General features: G+C 39.3%; 1 long non-coding RNA gene and 1 pseudogene across 1 annotated transcript; both read right to left on the minus strand.

Annotated features, from left to right (window-relative positions):
* Window positions 1-4,032: 4,032 nt before the first annotated feature.
* Window positions 4,033-17,140, minus strand: LOC110897646. The gene is made up of 5 exons (XR_004876557.1): window positions 17,019-17,140; window positions 16,804-16,932; window positions 4,566-4,700; window positions 4,462-4,512; window positions 4,033-4,288 (listed from the first exon to the last, which is right to left on the minus strand). It is a non-coding gene; the product is annotated as an uncharacterized LOC110897646 (long non-coding RNA).
* Window positions 17,141-17,627: 487 nt separating this feature from the next.
* On the minus strand, window positions 17,628-21,797 carry LOC110900669 (annotated as a pseudogene).

Genomic DNA, 21,797 nt, shown 5'->3' on the forward strand with positions numbered 1-21,797 from the left:
ATTCAAAAATACCAAAAAGATTTTAGGAGTGTTTTAATATAAACTTTATAAAAGCCAAAAAGATTTTATTTCTGCTTTATTTTCGATCGTACGATGTTGGAACTCGAGTCTTCGTTGCCTGAAACCTGAACGAAAACTGGAATGACTAAATCTTCATAAACGGTCGAAATTTACAAGTTTTGAAAGTTAAAAGTTGTCGAATTTTATTATACTTCCAAGCTGTCGGACGGTGTTTGATTGTGATATGGTCATCCGTGTGTCATTTGTTTATTGTAACTATATTCCAAGCAGTTGTTCTCATTATGCGTTTAGATTTCTTGCATGTGCAGATTCTAAAGGCTAGGAGAACATGGTCGATGACATAGCTTCGGAATGAAGACACGACGGGAAGGCGCTCAAACAATGAAGATGATCGAGTTGCCGCTGGCCATCATCAGCACCACAAGGATCTCTCTTCATAAAGATAAAGTTTTTCACGAGCATAACTCAAGGGGGAGCTTATGTTAAGGGGGAGTTTGTCAACACACTTCCTACATGATACGGGTAGTTTGTTGATACACTCTCTACTCTGATGACGTGAAGACTTTGAAGATCCTCCGACATTGAAGACTTGAAAGGACATCAGAGTTTTTGAGAACTCGAAGACCAAAGACCGTCGAAGATCGAGACGAGTCTACATCTATAGAAGATCAAGACAAGATCAAGACAAAGCTACAGCCAAGGGGGAGTTTGTTGGTGCACTTGTGTCTGTACTTTGTCTGTATTCGGTCTGTATTTAAACGATGTCCTAAGTCTGTCCGTTGACTAAGTCAACCATCCTCCTGATTGACTTGGTCAAACAGTTTGAAAGATGATAGTCTGTCTCGAAGGATAGCCTCGAAGGATACCATTGATCCTTCGAGGTGCTCGAAAGATATGGTTCGAGCATTAGACATCGAAGGATGATCCTTCGATGTCTATGCTAATCATTCGAGCTCCTTGTGATCGACAGATGATCCTTCGGACCATCTATCATATCCTTCAAGCAGACCAGCTGTGTATGGGTATATATATCCATGCAGTGTGTTAGTGTTAGAGGTGCACACATAGAGAGTTAGAGAAACTCTGCAGAAAAACACACACACTTAGAGAGTTTGCAAACTGATTGTAAACATTGTGCTTGTAACCGGATCCTTCATACGTATTAATACAGTGGTGTTAATCGGTGAATCTTGTGTTGTTGTGTTTGTCTTGCATCTTCCCGGTTTGCTTGCTAGCTTGGATTCCGCACTCGCTAGTGGGTTTGTATAACAAGGTTTAGGTTTGTTCTCGATCCTCCGAGAGGGACCTACAATTACCAAGTTATTTAAGTGTTAGAAACATATTTTAGAACACCTCTAAACTCAGATTATGAATATTTCAAAATTTGCTTAGTTTGACTTTTTAAGACAATAAGTTTGACATGTCAATTGACCAAGCATACGTGATTTTCAGGAGGTGCCCTTTTGAGGGATTAACACCTACCTAATTACTATCATGTAGCCATGTTTGTTGCGAACAATGGCTGGACCATTAAGGTCTAACCCGAAAGTCAAAGCGTTTATCAAAAACGCTTGACTTTCGGCTTTAAAAGCCTAATAAACGAACACGCAAAGAAAGGAACACTTACATGTGATCTAAGGGACTGATTAAAACTTGAAGGAAAGCTCCCAAATGCTCGGGAACCTCCAGAGGAGAGTATAGAAGGGAAAACAAGAAATGGTGCAAGTTTACAATGAAAACCAACACCTATTTATAGTTTTTGAGGATGATTTTGATCATTCCAGATGTTTAGAGGCTTCATGGGATGGTAACAAGCGTCCCTAAACGTGTCATAAACAGCCAACAAGCCCATAGATTCGAATTAGGGGGTTTGGCAGCCTTGGTGTGGACTGCAAGTAATTTTTCAGAGCTGGGCAAGTGCTTGCGGACCGTAAAGGTCAATCCATATGGTCCGTATGGGACCATGGTCAGCAAATTTAATTTTGTTCTTTGACACTTCTAGCCCCTAAACTTCTAAAGTCTCATGTATTATCAATATTAGGCATAAAAGCCCTTAATGGCCAATATTAGGCACACCCGAGAGTATGACCGAACATCATAAAGCTCCCGGTTCGTCAAAATTTCACTCAGAGGTATAAATTAACATGTTGACGCTTTTAACCCTTCTTCTCACAAACTTTCAAACAATTCCTCAAACGGTTCCTCTCGTCCAACAAGTGGCTCATTTGAGAATATCAACACTGTGTAAGGCCACTCAAAGGCATAGTTTTAGCATGTTGACACTTTTAGTCCTTCCACATTCATAGTTTTCGTTTTTGGCAAAAATACTCCCTCCTAGCCAACATTAGGCATCACTAGGATTTGGGACACGTGTCAATGCATTATTGGACACGATTTTACGAGGTGTTACAGAATTACAAACCAATGTTTTATGGATTTTGATCAGAAGGAGGATACGAGTCGATTTATGTAAAACTTACCTCGAAACGGTGCTTCAAACGGCTTGATTTTTGTTAATTGGAAGTTTAAACACCCGAATTAAAGCACCGTTTTCGTCGTTTGAGGCAGTATTCGAGGTAAATTTTACATTAATCAACTCGTATCATCGTTCTAAGCCAAAGCCCTAAAACATCGGTTGTAATTCGGAAAAAAAAAACTTAACTCCGTTAAGCTATATTTAACGCAGACTATTATCGGCCGAATATGGACCACTTCGGATTATTATCGCCCAATAACTGAGTTGGAATTATTATCAACCAAATTGAGAAAGTTGAAATTATTTTAATCCAATTTGCCTTCTTTTTATTGTAATTTGTCAACTGAAGTTGCTAGTATAGGGTTATCAAACAATCGTGTCGTAATAGTAGCTATGCATTCTTGCCATCTAAATCGCAATCAGCAGTTGTTACATAAATCTATTAACAACCTAGGGCAATAGTTGTGTAAACTTTCCAGGTCATGTCTACTTTGTTTATCCATTATTTATAACATATTGCAACTGCATGAATACCTTCCGAGTTACTACCAAGAGAATTAGATCTTTCAAGGATACAATGTTGTTGGGAGATTAAATTTGTGTGCATCACAATCAAGCTAGAACTTAGCTAATACCCTACATACATTGTGAGTTAGTTTGCAGCGGGATATTAGTAAATCAATGTGTCAGGTATCACTGTTTCATCGTCAACTGATTCACAATAAGCAAAACAATAAACAAGAGTAGAAGAACAATTGCTATAAGCACAAGGTATTAATCAAAATTGATTGTTTGAATGCATCATGTAAAACTAGTTATAAATTAAAATTGAATTTACATATGGTTTTCTAGCTAACGCTCTAGCTATGAAGAGGGTGCCATGCAAATTTTCTCTGAATTTGCACACATAAGTTCATGCACCGACTTCACACTCAACTGCTTGACACATTAAACTATGGGGCCAAGTGATAATAATATCAATGCAAACTCGTGTATCTATATTCTTGTCGAGACGTACGAAATTGACAAGTGAGAATTATGTATAACATCCTCTCAACAGATTGTCTTCGTCAAATGATAGGCTAACACGTGGCATCTCTTCTTCATTAGCGAGACTTCATCAATCTTCACTAGAGGTAACTTGCTTCAGTGGTAAGTTCCCTTGATCTTCATCCGATTGACATCATAGGCTAGTTCCATAATCCTCATTAGTGGTAACTTACCATCAGAGGTAATCTCCATTAATTCTTCATCAATTATAAGTTTCTTGAATTTTTTTTTTTTGAACCGCAAATTTGGATCAGTGACGGACCACTGGAGTATCATCGTGCCACCAGCGGAACCACCCGATCATATCCATCTACACTAGGCATAATGCCTATACACCAATTCAGGAGGAAACCCAATAAATATGGGAAAACCCCCTTTGTGGGAATCGAACCCAAGACCTATTGGTCCCAAAGTCTTATCCCACCACCAAGATGCCTTGAAATTGACAACCTAAAAAACAACGAATAAATATCTAGTTAAAAAATCCAGCCGTTTTTTACAACCAAGCGAAATTAATTAAAAATGCTTAATTGGGGAAAACATTGACTTCAAAATCGGAGCTCTAGATGACGAAATTGGGTCCCTGAGAGTTGGGAAAACTCACCTATAGCATTTGTCCACGCGTGTGGCTTGTTGAGACATTTGTCCATTACTTATCCTCGTATAACTTCAATTTGTCTAGTTGCACCAAATACGAGTCTGCAGTCTGCTAGATCATGGATTAGCTCCGTATCCCTATCACTTAATAATAATAATAATTATTATTTTTGTATAAATTTAGACAAAAAGTTCTTTGGATTGATCCAATCCGATCCATTTTGAACGACTCCAACAACTACTAGTAACCATGTTAATTAGTCAAAGTTTTGGTTAAGTTAAAGAATGAGAAATTGCTAAATATTTGAGTTGCATACCACTGAGATGCAGGATAGACTCGCGAGAGTTTTGTTCCAAGTTACATGAAGCTTATCTTGAATTTGTTTCTCATGTTTGCTGCTTCTTTGATTTCTTATTCAACCGTATCTTGAATCTCAGGATGTTTCAAGAGCATGTAAATGAACCAAATAATGGAAATAGATGTAGCCTCCTTTCCACCAATTATGAAGTATTTTGGATGTGTGTTGTTGATTTGCAGAATATCTTCTTTCTTCAACTGCAATTAAAAAACTTCAAGGGTCAAACATGTAGGTCTCTCTCGGAGGATCGAGAACAAACCTAAACCTTGTTATACTAACTTGCTAGCGAGTGCGGAATCCAAGCTAAACAAGCAAACCGGGAAGATGCAAGAACAAACACAACAACACAATATTCACCGATTAACACCACTGTATTAATGCGTATGAAGGTTTCCGGTTACAAGCACAGTGTTTACAATCTATCTTGCAAACTCTCTAAGTGTGTGTGTGTGTTTCAGCAGAGTTTCTCTAACTCTCTATGTGTGCATCTCTACCGAAACTCAAACACTGCATGGGTATTTATACCCATACACAGCATGTCGTGTCCGAAGGATTCGACAGATGGTCCGAAGGATCATCTGTCGACTGGAACAAGGTCGAATGATCATCATGGACCTCGAAGGATCATCCTTCGAGGTCTAGTGATCGAACCATGTCGAACCATAGCTAATGGTCGAACCATGGTCGAACCATATCTTTCGAGCACCTCGAAGGATCCAGTATCCTTCGAGGCTATCCTTCGAGACTGAACAACATCTATCTAACTGTTGACCAAGTCTTCCGGAGGATGGTTGACTGGTCAACTTACAGGCTTAGGACATCGTTTATATACAGACCAAATACAGACAAAGTACAGACACAAGTGCACCAACAAACTCCCCCTTGGCTGTAGCTTTGTCTTTAGCTTTGTCTTGATCTTCTAAAGCTTGATCTTGTCTTGATCTTGTAAAAATGTAGACGCGTCTCAATCTTCATTGATCTTTGGTCTTCGAGTTCTCAAAACTCTGATGTCCTTTTATGTCTTCAATGTCTGAGGATCTTCAAAGTCTTCACGTCTTGAAAGTAGAGAGTGTACCAACAAACTACCCGTATCATGTAGGAAGTGTGTTGACAAACTCCCCCTTAACATAAGCTCCCCCTTGAGTTATGCTTGTGAAATACTTTAACTTTATGAAGTGAGATCCTTGTGGTGCTGATATTGGCCAGCGGCAACTCGATCATCTTCATTGTTTGAGCGCCTTCACGTCGTGTCTTCATTCCAAAGCTATGTCATCGACCATGTTCTCCTAGCCTTTAGAGTCTGCACATGCAAGAAATCTAAACGCGTAATGAGAACAACTGCTTGGAATAGAGTTAACATAAACAAATAACACGCGAATGACCATGTCACAATCAAACACCGTCCGACAGTTTGAAAGTTTAATAAATTTATCAATTTCAATTTTTAACTTTCAAAACATGCAAATTTCGACCGTTTATGAAGATTTAGTCAGTTCGGTTTTCGTTCAGATTTTAGGTAACGAAGACTCGAGTTCCAACATCGTACGATCGAAAATAAAGTAGAAATAAAATCTTTTTGGTATTTTTGTATTTCTCAAATGTAAAGACTGAAAGCAGTAAATAAATATATACAAACTTCTTTTTGCGAGTTTCGAGGGTAAGAGAATCATATCAGTGTACGGTCACGCCAAAGCACTCTCTTTGTTCTGTTAGTTAACATTAAGATAAGCATCCTATAACAATTATCGGTATTGTTGTCCACTTAAACTCAACTTATCAGATGTAATCATGGCGAGGGGATACGTTAATATATGATTTATACTTACCGACCGGTGTTCATCCACATCACGACACATTCCCGTATCAAGGTATGCACGAGGGTTCATCTTACCGGTGAGTATACCGATTATCATCTGTTTGACCGTATATGATGTGAGATTCTCACTTATTTTGATTTGAAAACAAGCCCTTTGTGATTAAATCACTTATTTATGAGGAACTTGATTTTCGTATGCATGAGGGCACAGGTGCAAGTCCGTGAACAGGTCAGTACTTTCGTACAGCAGAGAGACGAACTTGACACCCGGATAAATGTGATATTTTATCACTTATTTGATTTGGACATGTGATTGTTGATCACTTATTGAGGTCGAATGCAGTATGTAATATTTACACGTATGTATAGTATCATGGAAGATCTTAGACTTCGTCTATTTATAGAGGCAACCATGATACCCAGATGATAAGCAGCATAAAGACCGAATATCTCAGAACCTCGGCAATCTATCAAACGAAATTTCGGTACTAAGACCATATGCCAATGAATGGTTCCCACCTGGTCTTCAGTCGATTAAGATTTATATCACCCTGCACACTTTAAAATGATTGTGAGCCTACCGATACATCTTATATAGAGCTGCTTATCGTTTTGCATTTAAGGTTTAAAGAGGTTTGGATAGACCACTGATGTACTATCATTTTCTCTTTTTCTCGCCAGTAAACTCATTTTTGATTTTCTATTGTTTTTGTGTTTTTGAAATTTTTCAATGTTTTTGGATTTTCAAGATTTGGATTTACTCCCCCTAAAATCAATAAACTAAGATAAAATTTAAAACACAAAGTTATTTACAAAAAGTGATTTTCCGATGTTGGTTTACTCTTGCTTGACCTTAATGCCGTTTACCAATAATAAATAGTCAAATCTTGATTTGTCAAAAGCTTTGGTAAATAAGTCGGCACGTTGGTCATCGGTGTGGACCTTAACAACATCGATGAGCCTTTTCTCAAAGCAATCACGTATGAAGTGATATTTGATTTCGATGTGTTTGGTCTTTGAATGCTGCACAGGATTTTTAGTGATATCTAAAGCAGCAGAGTTATCAACGAAAATAGGAGTAGTTAGGAATTCAAAACCGTAGTCCCGCAGTTGTTGTTGGATCCAAAGAACTTGTGAGCAACAACTTGAGGCAGCAATGTATTCAGCTTCACATGTTGATGTAGCAACACACGTCTGCTTCTTGCACTGCCATGTGACTAGGCGATTTCCTAAAAACTGACATCCAGCCGATGTGGATTTGCCGTCGATCTTACATCCGCCAAAATCAGAATCACTGAATGCGATCAATTCGAAGTTATTATCCCTAGGATACCACAGACCGGTGTCTGGATAAGCCTTCAAATAACGAAAAATCCTCTTTACAGCTGCAAGATGAGAGGCCTTCGGGTTAACTTGATATCTGGCTAGCAGGCACGTTGGGTACATTATGTCTGGCCTTGATGCTGTGAGGTACATAAGGGATCCGATCATCGCGCGATAGTATGAAGGGCTAACAGGTTCACCCTTCAAGTCAGGAGTTATTCCGTGATTAGTTGGCAATGGGGTACCAATGGGCGTTGCATCCGACATCTGAAACCGGCTCAAGATGTCACCAACATATTTAGTCTGATGGATGAATATCCCAGACTCCGTTTGTTGCACTTGTAGGCCCAAGAAGAAATTCATTTCCCCCATAGCACTCATCTCGAACTTATCCTGCATGATGCGCTCGAAATTCCTGCACAAAACATCATTAGTAGAACCAAAAATAATATCATCAACATATACCTGTACCAGAAGAAGATCTCCATCCTGTTCTTTGATGAAGAGAGTACAATCGATAAGACCTCTTCGAAAACCGTTCTCCAGCAGATATGTAGATAAGGTTGCATACCAAGCTCGTGGTGCTTGATGAAGACCATAGAGAGCTTTGTTGAGCAACCAAACCCGATCGGGATGAACAGGATCTTCAAAACCTGGAGGCTGTTCGACATATACCTCTTCTTCAACCACACCATGTAGAAATGCACTTTTGACGTCCATCTGGTAAACTTTGAATCCTTTGAATGAGGCATAAGCCAGAAAGATCCGAATAGCTTCCAGACGTGCAACTGGTGCATAGACTTCGTTATAGTCGATGCCTTCTATCTGACGAAAACCTTGAACGACTAAACGAGCTTTGTTTCGAATAACCACTCCACGGTCGTCTTTCTTGCATTTGAAGACCCATCGTGTGCCAATCTTCTTGTAGTGCTCAGGTTTTTCAACAAGCTTCCAAACACCAAGCTTGTGAAATTGCTGCAATTCTTCCTGCATGGCTTCAACCCAGGCACTATCTTTCAATGCTTCTTTCCACGTTCTTGGCTCTTCTTGTGACACGTAACACGCGAAGGACCAGTCATTCTGTTGGCCAGATTCTCTTATAGCTGAATACAAACCAGCATTCCGGTTGTTTCTCAGCTGATTACGTGTCTGCACACCGCGATGGACATCTCCTATGATATTCTGCTGGGGGTGGGTATCGTGAATCCTCATTTCAGGATTATCTGGCACACGAGCATTGATACCCAAATTTGTAAGATTAAGATCAACAACCAACTCCACACCAGGAATGTGGGTAGTGGTGGATGCATTCCCTTCAGCAGTATCTATATTCTGCGTATGAGGTGTATCACCAGAGGCACCTTGAACAGGAACAGCTGGAGCTGAAGATCCTTCCGCTGCATCATGATATTCATCATCTTCAGAGGAATCATTATAATCAGCAGCATCTTCAAAAACCTCATTTTGAACCATATTGTTGACAGACGAAGAAACTTGAGGATCAACAACAATAGGTCTAACCAAAGGCGAGACAGCAGCGTTGTCACTTTCCAACAACATCCTAGCCGCTGCTGATTCTTCGTCAAAGGTAGGCAGATTGAAGGAGTCAAATAGCCCATCATAATCGAACATCCACGGATCACCCGGAGCCCTAACAGGACTCGTGTACCTTTGAACTCTAACTTCGCTCCATAGCTCAATCTTTTTGGTAGCTAGATTCCAAACACGAAAATTTGGAGTGGCATATCCAAGGAAGAAACCCTCGATAGCTTTTGCACCAAACTTTCCATCCGGTTCAATCATTGTACAAGGAGCACCAAACGGTTCAAGGTAAGAAAGATCCGGTTTCCTTTTCTGAAGGAGTTCGAAACAAGTTTTGCCATGTCTCTTTACTGTAAGAACTCTGTTCAACGTGTAGCATGCAGCCGAAACAGCCTCTCCCCAGAATTGAATAGGGAGTTCCGACTCTACTAACATTGTTCTTGCAGTTTCTATGATCGTCCGATTCTTCCTCTCAGCGACACCATTTTGTTGTGGAGTATAACGAGAACTGTACTCATGAAGAATGCCTTTAGAAGTACAAAACTCATCCATAACTTGATTCTTGAATTCGGTTCCATTGTCGCTTCGGATCCTCTTTACTTTCAACGAATAGAGATTCTCCAACATTGTAAGAAGATCCTTGAGGATGCCAGGAGTCTGACTCTTGTGTGCCATGAAGGATACCCAAGAAAATCTAGAGTAGTCATCAGTAACTACTAAACAATAGGCATCACCAAACGTTGTTTTGTGCTTCATAGGTCCAAACAGGTCCATATGAAGACGTTCGAGTGGCATGCTGACAGTGTTGATTTTCTTCAAAGGGTGAGACTTCTTTGTTTGCTTCCCCTTTTGGCACGAGACACATATATCTTGCAAATGAAAACTTCTCACAGGCACACCATTCACAAGATTATTTTTCACCAAATGGTTCATTTTTCTCAAGTGAATGTGTCCCATTCTTCTATGCCAAGATATAGACTCCTTTTCTGTGGCTTTTGAGACAAAGCAAGTAACTTGTGCAGATGTAGTAATCGCTTGGCTCATGTCGAGAATATAAAGATCATTAACTCTCGGAGCCGATAAGAGAATCCATTCTTGTGGAATTTTGAATCCAGGTTTCAGCACATAGCAGCCAGCATCATCAAAAATTACTGAGAACTTTTTATCGCAGATTTGCGATACACTGAGAAGATTGTGATCAATTTGCTTCACATAATTGATCTTATCAAAACACACGATACCATTGGAGATACTCCCTTCTCCAGTGATGTACCCGCCTTTATCACCTGCAAAAGCAACATACCCTCCTCTGATATTTCTCACGTCATACAGGAGCCGTAAGTCGCCAGTCATGTGCCTGGATGCTCCACTATCAACAATCCAATGACTATTAACAGTTCCTCCTAGAACATCCTGCACATGTCAAATAAACACATCAGTTGAGAATGGGGACCCAAGCCTTAGTGGTCTTGGGTCGTCCCTGGGCATCACGAAAAGTGATATCGATCTCCTGATGGTTTTTAAGAACAACTGCTCCCCCTGAGTTTTCACCCGACTTAGGTAACCAAGTTTGTTTGTGCCTACCAGTTTTTGAAGATTCTGGCTTTGCATGTTGTGACATACTTGGTTCCTTTTGAACTGTTTGAATGTCAGATTTTAAAACTTTTTCAACAGTTTTTATGTTCTTACGTCGTTGTTTAGTTTCTTGTTCTTTTACTGTTCGTTTATCATTTTTAGGAGAAACCGAACGACGTGGGGGGTGAATTCTTTCAGGTGGAGCCTTTTCAACCAACTTCTTCTTTGGAGCATTTGGGCAGTTTCTGATAATGTGCCCAATTTCTCCACATTTGAAGCAAGTTCTCCTTTCAACAGACTTAGGAGAACTTGATCGACTTCCAGATGTTGAGCCTGTAGAACCTGAGGTACTTGCTTTTTCATTACACCCGTTTGTGTGTTGGGTGTAATTGTTATCACTGTTACGCTTTAAAATTTTGACTTGTTGTACAAAAACAGTGTTTGACTTGTTTTCAAAAGTCTCAATTTTATCTGTACCTTTTGATGCTACAAACTTAACATCTTTTCCTTTCTTCATGTAACGAGCTCCTTTTGATTCAACTTTAGCCTTTGGCTTTGGAGCTCGTTGCTGTTGTTTACCCTTAGAAGCAGTAGGTTGTTGAGTGGTTGGAGATCTTTGATTACCAAACTGTTTCCTAATCTCAGCCTTAGGAATTTGGTTACATTGTGTTACCACAACTCCCGGAAGTGTTTTTCCCAAAAATTTGTTTGTATTATCTTCAAAGACTTTGTCAATCAAAGATTTATTTACATTTTTAATTGGAAAAACATCATCTGAGTAGATTTTATCATCTCCAACCAATGTGTACAACACATTACTGCTTTTAACGGCAGACACAGGTTTCTCTTCAACCTTGACAGGATCTATCACTTGTTTCTCTTCTGATGAAACAGTTGGAGTGTCAGGATCACACAGGATGTGATTTTCAATGGGGATGACAACTCCTTTCATCTCGTTAAGTGATTTATCCTTTTTGCTTACATCCACTTCTGTTTCATCATCCGATGACTCATAGTCCTCGATAACTGGAGGACTTTGCTTCATGGATGTTGAAGCTTCTGGCTGCGGTGTGGATGTACTTGAAGTGTTGTCCGGTTTGAACCCTAGGCCAGTAGAAAATTCCTCATAATCAAGAGGCACACTGGGTTCATACCGTGGCATATCTTCTTCATCAGGTGGTGGAGCATAATTTCCTCTCAAAGGAGGTGGACACTTCTTATATCCAACACCACTCACATTTCCTTTCAGTTGCTGAACATCGATGATGTGATCAAGCACAAATCGGGAGTTAGAATAACTATCCAATTTCTGTTTGATCGCATCATGCTCGCATTTGGCAATGGCTAATTGTTTCTTGGTTTCCTCAACAAGATTTATATATTCATTTATGCTAACTTGTTTATGATAAACCACTTTGTTAACTTCCGAAACACTTTTCTGTAAATTTTCAAGTTTAGTTTTAAACTCTGTTTCGTTTCTTGTTAATGCCATATTTGCCTCTTTGCATTTAGCCATTTCAACAACTAAACTCTGATTGTGACTGTGAATTGTGTCACATTCAAGCTTCACTCTCTCGCATTCACTCCTCATATATTCACATGATTTACAATTAACGACAGTAGGAGTTTCAACGTTTACCTGACTTGAAGAGGCTACATTTGCCATGAAGGCAGTTTGAAAAGAAAATGCTTCATCTTCAGATAACAGCTTTTCCATTTCATTTGACGCAGTAGTAGCTCTCTTAATCAGAATCGATTTCTGACACTTCAGCTCATCAGCTTCATTTAATAACTCCTGAATGTCAGAATCTTCTTCTTCCTTCACATCAGGCTCTGAGTGATTATCCCCAGAAACAGAGCCTTCTTCATCTGAGCTCCCAGAATAACCAGAACTGTCATCACTTTCAGATGACTTTTGATCAATGATTTTAGCCATAAGCGCTGTTCCACTTCTTTGATCACCATCACCAAACTGCACAGACCAGTCACATCCTTCATCACCTTGAACTGTCAAAGCCCGATTGGTATTTGACGGTCCAGACTGGTTCTGGTTGTTGTTGACTGCCACAACTCTTCTATCCTGGTTTCTGAATGGGTTGTGATTGCCTTGTTTTGTTGGCCGAGTGCACTCACGTTTGAAGTGCCCTTTCTCGCCACAATTAAAGCATGTGACGGCATTGATATCAAACCCATATTTAGTATCTTTCTTCCCTTCCAACGATGTTCTACCAGTACGTGCCATAAAGTCTTTGGCCCTTCTCACCGCACTAGCAAACGCCCACTTAATATCCATCAACTCCATTTCATCTTTGTCGATCTGTTGATAATCTTCATGTGTCATGTTGATGTTTCCAATCTGACCCGTAACTAAGCCGCAGTATGCACTGACCATAGTATTGATTAGCTCCACATGCTCCTTAGCAACTTCAATACTGACTTGGGAAAGATTTGAAGTGTCAACACGAACAGTGTTAGGATTTGGAGGTTGAGAATTGCTTGTAAAATGAGCTTGCTGATGTTGTGGTTGAACTGGTGGCTGTGATTGAACTGGAATGTAAGATCTTGAATCAAAACCCGGAGCAGGATTTGATTGAGGAAACGGGATAGAACTTGTGTTTGATACGAAAGCAGTTTGTAGCTTCGGTTGTTGAGCAGCAGCAGACTTTGCTAAGATGTCGAAGCCTGGAAGATACATTTCAGTATTTTGAGGAACTGGAGCTCGCTTAGCTTTCCTGATTTCTTCCTCATTTTTGTGTTCCAGTTTCTGAATGAACTCATAGATATTTACTGTATCTAGAGTCCCCGTGTGCTTCAACAACTCAATGAAAGAGCTCCACTTCGGAGGCAAGGCATCAGCAAATTTGGTCACCATGTCTTGTTGAGTAGCAACAACCCCATAAGCACACATTTCACTGATCAGATGATAGAAACGTGTGATCATATCATTTAGAGTCTCATTTTCCAAGAACTGAAACGAATCAAACTCTTTCTTCAACAAGTCATGACGAGACTTTCTCGTAGCTGCATTGCCTTCTCCTCTAGCAACCAAAGCATCCCACAAGGCTTTCGTGTTCTTGTAGTAGGAGAACTGATGATAAATATCTTTATTGAGCGCTTGTGTAAGAGTTGCAAAAGCCTTCTTCTCCAGTTCATAAGACTTCTTGTCAGGTTCAAGCATGTTTGCATAACCTTCTGAAGTCGATGCAGCAGTTTCAAGATTAGTATTGTATGCATTGATGAAACACGTCCACAAATCAGTGCTTTGCCCTTGAACATATGTGTGAAAACGGTTTTTCCATGTTGGAAAATCATTCATATGATTTAGCTTTGGAGGACGGTTGTTGCTGCCCGTTTCACTTTCACTGATGAGAAGATTTTGAAGACTTTGGTTTTGATTCGATACCAAAGCCCATTGACTCGGACTGATAGATGGAGACGGTATCATACTCTTTGCCCAGTCTGCAGCAGTGACTAACTCTTGATTGTTTCGTGAGTCCAGACTCCAATCCCATGGACTTGTACAACTCATTTTGATCAAAAGTTAACAAATGCCCTACACACCACAAACAGTTAAACAATAAACAGATAACAATTTGAAGGATACAATCTGATCGAAAGATCAAGACTTGTTCGAAGGATCAACAGTGATCGAAAGATTACTGTTGAGTTTCGAGCAAAGTCTTCGAAAGATTCACCACGAAGGATCCTTATCCTTCGACAAATTATCACGAAAGATTCAAGTTCGAAAGATCTTTATCTTTCGAATACAGACCTCGAAAGATTCTCAACGAAAGATCCTTATCTTTCGAGATGTAAACTTATCTTTCGGACACAATCTTTCGGAAAGATTCCAAACTCGAAGGATGACTCTAAGACTTCGAAAGACAAATCGAAGGATGTTAATCTTTCGAGCTATCCCCAATCGAAAGATGATCTTTCGAAGTCGAAAGATATCCTTCGGCGGCTGCTGACACACTGACACAAAGGTGACAGTTAGGTGAAAAAGGTGATGGGTTGGTGCACAACTTTCGGCAGAAGGTATGTGCAGACACCCTTTTTCCACCAACTTTTTGAAAGTCAAAAATTTACCAAAAATGGCAAACCTTATCTTCAAGTTCAGTCACCGGAAAAATGACCGGAATATGGCCGGAAATATCAAAGTTTCACAAACATGATTTTTATGTTACCCAAACCGACCCCGAACACTCCCGATAGGTTTAGGAACCGTTTTTATGCAGAAAACTACCAAAAACGGGTGCTAAACCAAGTGTTCAAAACACACCAAGAACTTGAACAAACACCCGGTTTTAAACAAGGTAAAGAGCGAGGCTCTGATACCACTTGTAGGTCCCTCTCGGAGGATCGAGAACAAACCTAAACCTTGTTATACTAACTTGCTAGCGAGTGCGGAATCCAAGCTAAACAAGCAAACCGGGAAGATGCAAGAACAAACACAACAACACAATATTCACCGATTAACACCACTGTATTAATGCGTATGAAGGTTTCCGGTTACAAGCACAGTGTTTACAATCTATCTTGCAAACTCTCTAAGTGTGTGTGTGTGTTTCAGCAGAGTTTCTCTAACTCTCTATGTGTGCATCTCTACCGAAACTCAAACACTGCATGGGTATTTATACCCATACACAGCATGTCGTGTCCGAAGGATTCGACAGATGGTCCGAAGGATCATCTGTCGACTGGAACAAGGTCGAATGATCATCATGGACCTCGAAGGATCATCCTTCGAGGTCTAGTGATCGAACCATGTCGAACCATAGCTAATGGTCGAACCATGGTCGAACCATATCTTTCGAGCACCTCGAAGGATCCAGTATCCTTCGAGGCTATCCTTCGAGACTGAACAACATCTATCTAACTGTTGACCAAGTCTTCCGGAGGATGGTTGACTGGTCAACTTACAGGCTTAGGACATCGTTTATATACAGACCAAATACAGACAAAGTACAGACACAAGTGCACCAACAAAACATTACACTTTGATATTAATGGCCTAACCCATTAACGGATATAACTCTTTTATACGTTAATATTTTTTCTTAAAATTACACCGTACTAACGAGCATTTCATTCTCTTTAATTCGAGCACCCCGTTGCTATAGTTTCCTTAAAACAATTACAGGATTTTGAATACCCGTTAGTTCATTACGTGATTTTGAATACCCAGCACATGACTACGTGATTTTGAATACTTATTACGTGATTACACATTCAGTATAAATCCACTACGTGATTACACATTCAATATGATTAACAAAAATTATTAACGTATGAAAAAGTTATAGCCGTTTGAAAATCAAGGGGGAAGGAGTTCAAGTGGGAAAGGACCAGAATACCCTTTTGCTATTTGTTTCTTCAATTGTTTGAATCTCATATTTACGAAAATGCCACTGGATTACTTTGAGCCATTGATCTTAAAAGATCAATGGCTTAAATACTCACATATGCTTCGTACAAGACTCGTCTTGTATAGAAGCCAACCTCTATTTATTTTATAATCAATTCAATTATATACAACAAATAAGCTATGGTCTCAACCAAATAATATGTGTGTCACACATAATATAATTCTGTGATATTTAGATGGGCTCAACCAAATAATGTGTGTGTAATATAAATAATATGTGTGTGAAATATAATTCTTTGATCTTTTAGGCATAAAAAATATATTAGGAGGGGGAACCTTATTTACATTTTACCCCAAAACTTACAAAAGAATAGGAACAACCATACAAGTGGTTCTAAAGTTATTACAACATAATCAAAACACATGTTACTTTTTAAACACTCCTTTAGAAAATGTTTAGACGACTATTCTAAATAGTATATTTTCTATAATCATAGTTAAAACATGAATTGGCCATAAGGTCAAAAGAAAACTAAAATGTTTGTACCAAAGTCCAACACTCCAACCCGCCTCAGTTCAACCCTACTAAAAAGTCAACAGTATTATTAACCCGAACATGTTTTAACTCGTTATCCAACCCACCCATCATTTTTATGGGAAAAAAGTATAAGCTTACCAGAAATGATCTTGTCCATCATCAAGCACTTTGACCCTTTCCTTTAACTTAGCCTCTGGTCCGATATTCGACAATTTCTTAAGACCTTCACTTTGAATATTGAATCCAACTGATTTTCATGAATAAATCCTGTGTTATATCATGAACACTAATAATCAAAACCAGTTTGTTATATTATGGGGTAGTCAAATGTTGTTGACTTAAAAGGAACTTACACTTATGTCATCGACACTTTGTCTGTTATTAGCTGATTCATCAGTAATTATATGTGCGAGTTTTACTGCACTTTACTCAAGTTACTTTCCCTGAAAATTCACACCTTGAGAATTTTCTCTGTTCTTGAATTTGACCTGGTCAACTGTGAATGTTACATCACCCAGAAGATCCTTTAGGATATGTGACTGCAAAAGTTTAGTTGTAATATATAAGTTATTCACAGACTTCATATCAAGTATTAATACAACTAATCAAATTAGCTATGTTTTTCTTTATCATAACTCCGCAGTAAACAAAATGCAGATCTAAACTCTGATTTGTATCTTCAACTTGTGAATCAGATTCAACTTTGTAATCGAGACTCGAAGTAACTTCAGTCAAATTTCAATAATTCCACAAACCACACCAAAACCATAACTAAAGTCAACTCACATCCATTGGATAAACTAGCAACCAAAAAACAAAATTAACCGTACAATCACATAAATCAACTGATTAATAACTTAAAATCCCACCCTATCAATCTACAAAAGCCAGATCAACAAAAATCACAAACAAAACAATAACAATAATAATAATAATAATAATAATTCATTGGCAAGTTTAACTCATGAAAAGTGATAACTGATTTCAACATATAAATTAATGTCATCGTTAAAATTCAATTTTAGGTTTTGAGCAACAAATCCTATTCCAACAAAAATAAAAACACGCACATGATGTCTGAGAATACCAGTTTATCATATGGAAATCAGAGGGTATTTAATAAACAAGTACCTGCGGTCCATGTAGATGCAGGGGATATGAGAGATGAGTGGCCAGTAGTGGGAGCCTCTTCCTTCACACCTTTCTTTCAATTTTGGGCATTCGTCAATTATCAAACTCAAAAGTGAAGGTAACAGCGTCTCTGGTAGATCGTTCACCTTTGGGCAAAACCAAATAATGAGATGTTGAAGGGATGTGAGGTGTTGGAGTCCAGTTGAAAGTGATTCCAGATTATCAAAACTCCATATGCTAAGATTAGTAAGAGAAGAAGGGAAAAGGTGGGACAATTGACTGAAATTCCTCACATCAGGTTCATTAAATAATCTTAGGTGAACAAGGGAAGCTGGAAAATTCTGATAGCCCCATTCTGAGATGGGCTTTTTCGACCCCCCTATATCAAGATAACACAAATTGGGAGGCCAAAGCCCACGAGGAAAGGAAGCATCAATCATTGGACAATATCTGATAGTCATATGTTTTAACATGGTGAGATTGGATAGCTGAAGGTCAGGAAATGACTCCAGATTTTCACAACTTTCTATCCTCCAACTGATTAGATTTGGTAGCTGCAGGTCACCAAATGCCTTCATGTTTTTACAACCTTCTATCCCCAGATCTGTGAGATTTGGCAGATGGAGGTTAGGAAATGACTCTATGCTTTCACAACCAAATATTTTCAAAGAGGTGAGATTTGATAGCTCAAGGTCAGAAAATGACCCTATGCTTTTACAGCCTTGTATATACAACGAGGTGAGATTTGATAGCTGATGAAGATCAGAAAATAACTCCATGTTTTCACAATAACTTATTGACAAAGAGGTGAGGTGAGTGGAGTTACTCAATTGATTTATTGATTTTAGATTTCCACAACCCCATATATCTATAGTAAGTGACTTGAGATTCTGCCCTCCTCCACCTGTTGTTGTTGTTGCTCTTGGGAAGGAGACATCTCTAACTGAACTACACCACTTGATCACCAAACTCTCAATGCTATTTGGACAACACAAACGCTCCATACTTTCACATGAATCTATAACCAACATCCTAAGAGATGATAGGAGGTTGCTACCAATGTTATCCTCATCCTCCTCTTTCTCTCCTAAACTCACCAAATTTTTACATCTCCATACCTTCAATTCCTTTAAATTTACAAGAACTTTACTTGCCTCTGCATCTGATTCCCATAGGTATCTTATCTCATCACATTTTCGTATGCATAGCTCTTCAACCGCCCAGAAATTCACTATGACACCTCTCCACACCTCATCCGTAAGCCCTAAAATTGATTCTATTTCCAATTTAGTGGTTGATGAAGCTGCTTGAACCAGACTTCTCAGCACACTTTCACTACATCCCTCTATCCTCAAAACTCTTAGTGAAGGTAATGCTTCAAGTGAGACATCAATCAAATCGGGACATTTGATTATTTGAAGCTCTCGAAGGCGTGGAAACATTACCTCGCTATTGGTTGACCATGCCTTCCAACTAGACATATCTTCAAACCTTAGAATTTCAAGTGAAGGGAAGGTTACATCAGTACTCCTACTTAACTCCAAACTGATGACTTTAACATCATCCATTCCTTGAATCAACAACTCCTTAAGTGAAGGTAACCGCCCAAGCAGCGGTAGAGATGTACATTTTCTACAACCCCGTAGGGACACATGAACCAATTGATGAAAAGTGGGATCCCCGACCCAACATGGAAACTCTACTCCCCCGTAATACTCAACTTCAAAATGTTTCAACGTATCAGTGTGTGGCTTGAGCTCAGCAAGAACCTCCTTCTCAAGTGATCCTCTCTGTGAATCATTACCCCATTTCATCTTTAACTTAGTAAGCCTTTTTTGAGATACGTTTGCCTCCCTTGCATGCATTGGGATTTGCACTTTCTGCAATCCTTCAATGGAAAGTTCCCCACGTAAATTCTCTAATCCCTTAAGCTTGGTTATTGCAAAGTCACCGTCTCCTCCAACGATGACCTTGGGGAGAGTTTGTAGGTTTTTTAACTCACCAATTCCCAAGGGCAGCTTCTTCAAATGCGGAGTATCCCTGATGTCAAAATGCCTCAATTTTTTGAGCTTTAGGAAGCTTTTAGGCAATGTACTCAAGCTCTCACAACCAAAAACGATCAATGTTTGTAAATTGTAAAGATTACCAACATTCTCAGGTAACTTTGAGATATTTGTTCGAGACAAATTAAGATACCTCAAGTGGTTCAAACTACAGATGGCATCCGGCACCTCACTTATGTTAAAACGCCTCAAAGAAAGAACCCGTAACAGTGGTAGCTGAGGAAGTAAGTCAACCAAAATTTTATTGGATATGTAAAGCGTGTTCCAGCTTTGTTCTACCCCAACATATACAGCTAACAGGGTTCTCAAACTTCTTGCTCTTTGAAATGCCTCAAACTTCTGGAAACCTACATAGCGCTCACGCATAAATGACATATGTCGGTACTTGGCTAAAGCTTCCATTGCCATCTCCGTCTGATTTTCAAACCTTAAAAAATATTCTCCAGCAACAAATGCAGCCAAATCGTTCATGAGATCATGCATCACAAAAAACGATTCACCATCAGGTGCGGGTTGAAAAAAGGACCTTGATAGCAATTTCTCAAAATATTCCTGGCCCAACCGTTCTGGTGACTTGTCTGCAGTTGACTCGTTCAGATACCCTTCAGCTATCCATAATAATATCAACTCCTCCTTGTCAAACATAAAGTCCTTTGGGAACAAAGAGCAATATGCAAACAAGCGCTTCAAATCAACAGAGAGATCATGGTAGCTTAGCCTTAGGGCTGGAACAATTGCATCAGCATTTTCTAAATCCCATATCTCACTTTTCAACACGTCATCCCATTCTTCTCCCTCGGTTTTTGTTCTGAGTAATCTTCCAATTGCCTTTAAAGCTAAAGGCAAAGCACCACACTTTTTCACGATACCTTTAGCTTGTGGTTTAAGTGTTTCATGCGAATCAAAGTTATCTACATCTAATGCATGTAGAGCTAACAAAGACAAAGCATCTTCATGCGACAAACTCTCGAGATTGTCTACATGATTAAAGCCTATCTTTTTTAGCAGATCCTGCTGGTGCGTTGTCATAATTACCCTACTTCCAGCAGCCCCAGAATGAAATGGACGCACTAGTATTTCCCAATCATCATAGTTTTGATTCCACACATCATCAAGTACTAGTAGAAATCGTTTGTCCTTAAATTGCTCTCTAAGAGCAATTTGAAGCTGATTTACATCTTTGAACTGTTTGTTTTCTGTAGCCACACATTCAAAGATGGTTTAACTTATTTTGAATACATCAAACTCATCGGAAACACAAACCCAAGCCATGAGTTCAAAGTGATCCTTCACCCGCGTATCGTTATACAATATTCTAGCCAGAGTGGTCTTTCCCACTCCACCCAAACCAACTATGGGTAAGATACTAAACTTTTCCTTAGATGATTCACCTACTAACAGCTGGTTGAGCAATCTCTTTTTCTCACCTTCTCGCCCAACAACATTAGATTCTAGCAAAGAGGTTTCGTTTCTTCTACTAGTATTTTTTGGCTTTTCCTCTTTCACAATCAAACCTAGATCAGCCTTTTGTTTTTCTAAATATCGTTACCGGGTGGTAATACTGTCTAACTTGGGACTCAGCCTATGACTTAGTGAGAACTTTGTGCAGCAAGTTGGGATGAGCTTTCTTACCATACTGGTGCTTGCTTCTGATTCCGGGGTCAGCTCACGATGCATAGCTTCAGTAGCCACATCATCGAGCACGTCATCGATATCGTAAGCCAAATGTTGGAGACTATTGAGCCATAGTCTGACAGATTCATCAGTTATTTCCTTGTCTGAAGCATCGTTAAGCAGAGCTTGGATCTGGGACAACGTGCTCCCCAGTTGCTTGAGCTCTGAGTGAATATTCTTGGAACGAGCATATTTCTTGAAGGCTTCATCGGCTAGCTTCTCAAAAATGACTTTGACGAGGGCAGCAGCAGCAGCTTCAGCCAT

This window comes from Helianthus annuus, chromosome 13 (genome assembly GCF_002127325.2).
Source record: "Helianthus annuus cultivar XRQ/B chromosome 13, HanXRQr2.0-SUNRISE, whole genome shotgun sequence".
In the NCBI taxonomy this organism is placed as follows: domain Eukaryota; kingdom Viridiplantae; phylum Streptophyta; class Magnoliopsida; order Asterales; family Asteraceae; genus Helianthus; species Helianthus annuus.